The following is a 3,856-nucleotide window of genomic DNA, read 5'->3' on the forward strand; positions in this document are numbered from 1 at the left end:
GCGTCCCGGGCCAGGGCATGTATTCGTGTAACTCTATTGCATTATTCACCGCGTCCCTCACTAGAGAGGGCCGGGTCAGGTCCGTTGTTACCGCGTCCCTCATTAGAGGGCCGGGGCACGTTATATGATATGATGATGTGGGGGAGGTGGCCAGGATGGCATATGATGATTTCCTTTACCGCGTCCCTCGCTAGAGGGCCGGGGCACGTTACATGTTCATGCATATGATGATTTTATTTACCGAGTCCCTGTTTTAGAGGGCCGGGACACGCTATATGTTTATATGATGATTTTATGACATTAACATGCATGAGATATGTTTTCAAAGGCAAGTTTTATGATTTTCTATACTCTTTACTTCAGTATGATCCCGCTTACTGTATTTCATGCTTTACATACTCAGTACATATTCCGTACTGACCCCCTTTCTTCGGGGGCTGCGTTTCATACCGTGCGTACACCCGAGATGAGTCGAGGATATTAGTAGAAGATGTTCCGGCGGGATTGGCGAGCTCCATTTTCTCGGAGTGCGCCGAGTCAGCGTATTATGTTATGGTATCATGTTCCATGTTAGAGACTTTGCGAACGCAGTCATGTGTATAGTATGTCAGTTTGTAAGCGGCTCCATAAGCCGATGTATTGTTACGCATTACTTTACAGATTTTATACGATGGTAGACTTCTTTTGATTTGAAAAAGTATGGAAAGCATATTTGGTTTCCGAAAACCTTTCATGATGTATTTATGTTATGATTTAAGGACCCAGTATGATTGGAGTATCACGAGAGACAGTGGGTTCGCTCGGCCCTAGGTAAGGGTCGGGTGCCCATCACACCCTATCGGATTAAGGGTGTGACAAAAGGGTTTAGCCTTAACATACCTTTTTGGTCGCCTTAACTTTAACTACTCAATGCTTGTCCTCCCAGGCTCGTAAATCTATATTCAAGAAAATTTATACTATTGTTAGACTCACCTTTATATGCTTTTCTTAGTCCTTCAAATAAATCTTTCTAGAATCTGCCAAAATTTCGGCAGCATCTCCCCTATATTCTTTACCTCCTCCACATACCAAAATAACTCCCAAACAATACCAACAATATCAATACCAATATATTCCATAAAACATCCCACACGATGTTTCTCCAATATTCAAACCAACCATAACAACATCCATAATATCATAATCAAAGAATTATATTCAACTCTTTATGACTTTTCTCGTATGATTCTTTCCTTTCCAAGAATTGCTAAACCTTTATATCATCTTAATCATGTAAATAATAGCAAGAACATACCTTATAGTAGAAGAACTTCACTTTATTCACCTTAAACTTGAACCACACGCGTCGCTATACGATTCTATACTAGCAACTATATGTTGCCTGAAACGGAATTCGGGAATTATCATTGATTTAGGCTTGAAATTTGGGTTTTGAAGTTGGGGAAATTTCTAAAGGATTTTGGAACAATTTGGAAGAGGTTTTGGCTGAAAAAGAGGGGGCAAGCCCCTTTTATATTAGTTCAAATTCAGGTCGGGGTCACCGTAGCAGCACTGTAGCAGTACTGTAGCACGCGTTTCTGCTCGGTCAGGTGAACTTGTAACGTCCATAAGTCTCTACTTCGATATCGTATCGACGAGCGGTTTGTTGCGTTGGAAACTAGACTCGACGAACTTCATTTTCTTCGATTTGCTTGATCCTGGAATCTTCCATAGCTTATTATCTGAACTTAGACCCTCGTAACCATAAGGTTGGCGCTTATAATCTCATATATCCTTGAAGGTAACTCCAGTAACTGTACTTTGAACGTCCAACACTTCTAAATTTTACGTATGAACCTACGGGGTGTAACAAATATTTTACAGAAAAAAATCAAGACAAAAAGTTTAAATTCTATGTTGTAATACACAGCAAAACAAACAACATCTTTCAAACTTGGCTAGAGGTTATAGATTCAATTAAAGACATCTAGAAACCTCTTTTTAAAGGATTTAATGATTTTACTGAAGCTTTAGACTATGCAAGAGGGATACTAGGTCCAAATTATTATATTTTTCCAGCACTTAGACAATTTTTTTTAACTTATTATTGAGTCTAACTCTAATCCTTTAATTACAATCGAACTTACTAAATTCTAGACAAATTTATACACACACACACACACACACACCAGGCATACATATATATATACATACCAGGTATACATATACACACACACACACACACATACACACACACACCAGGCATACATATATATATATACACACCAGGTATACATATATATGTATACACAAGATGTACATATACATGTATACGCTTCGTATACATATATATATGTATACAAAATAAAGGGCCCTTTTTATTCTTTAAAATCTGGATTGAGTCCAGCCCAAACCAGGCGGCCCAGATCATTAAAACGTTAAAGGGGGTATACCCCCCCTTATTTTTCATTTTCCCTTTTTAGCAAAAATCCTAGCCCCTCTTCCTGCTTCTCTCTCTTCCTCTTCTGTGCAACCCTAGTGTCGCCTTGGTTTTTCCACCTTCTATCTCCACCAAAAATGGAAAACTCGTAGAGCATAGCAGTTGCATGCAGCTTTTATATGTCTATTATGGTGAAAACATTTAATGTTTCACTCGAATTCGTGATTTTAAATCCAAACATGGTAATGAATCGTAATCGTATTTCTTGCTTTATTTTACTTTATTATGCTGAGATTTACACGTATTGTTATTGTACCTTTCTTGATTTCCGTTGGTTGGGTTCGAAAAGGTTGGATTGAACCGAGTAAGGTTCAGATCTGGCCGTTCATATGTTTGAGGAGTCTTTTGAGACATAGATCTGATTTGAAGGCTCATTTTTTAGAGAATATATTTGTCCCACGTCGTTTGTTTGAAAACTTTAGACGATTTTTGGGGTTCTATTTAAATAGAACCCCAACCCCCTTTACAAAAACAAGTTTTGAAAAGTGAAAAAAGAGGCTTTTGGAGAGAAAGTCTGAGTTTTGAAGTCAAAAATTTATAAAAGTTTTCAGAGGTTGAAAAAATTGGAGAAATTCAAAGAAAGGCTAAAAAACTTCGAATTTTAAGCCTCTATTAGTAAAATTTTAAGACTTCACTAATGTGAGGTCTTTCTGAGTTTGAAATTTTTATTTTTCTCTTTTGTTTGTGTCCGTGTGACTGAGTTGTGGGCTTTGGAAGCACTTAAGGCTTTCAAATCCATTTTTGACCAGGGCTGCACCATAAAAAGGTAATATTCTATCCTATTTACTTGTTTTTGGTATTGCTTAGTAGTTAGTCTATATGATAATAGCTTATTAATGTTAGTTGGTTACTGTTTTGCATGTTGTTCAGTTAAATTAATGTATTGATTGCGTACTAATTAAGATGCATTAGCTTGTCTTAGATGTGGTGGTTACTCCCTTTATTTTCAAAGCACATGTTTGACATTAACAAGAAGTTTCTTGAGGTAGACCGAGTGTGTATGCTCAAATAATGCATTGTTTGCTTAGATATGGTTGGAATAGATTTCATGTGTTTTGTTAGATGCTGAGGGTTCCTACCTTTGTTGTTCAATGTTTAAATGTGATAATGATATGATCACATAAGTCATGATAGTAATTTGATGAAGTTTTTAGTTAATACTAATCTTGTTGAATGTAGTAGAACATAAAAGTACTATGATATCTATTTGAAGCATTTAAGGCAATTGTCTTTTTTTTTTCTCTAAATCAGAATATGACTTTTAGTTTTCCTGAATCTGTTATTTTACGGGCCTGCATACTTATTTGGGGTCAACTAAGTGATATGAGCTATGATTGGGATAAAACATAGGAAAGGTCATGATCAGGTTAAAACAGA

Source organism: Lycium ferocissimum, unplaced genomic scaffold (assembly GCF_029784015.1).
Source record: "Lycium ferocissimum isolate CSIRO_LF1 unplaced genomic scaffold, AGI_CSIRO_Lferr_CH_V1 ctg7085, whole genome shotgun sequence".
NCBI lineage: Eukaryota > Viridiplantae > Streptophyta > Magnoliopsida > Solanales > Solanaceae > Lycium > Lycium ferocissimum.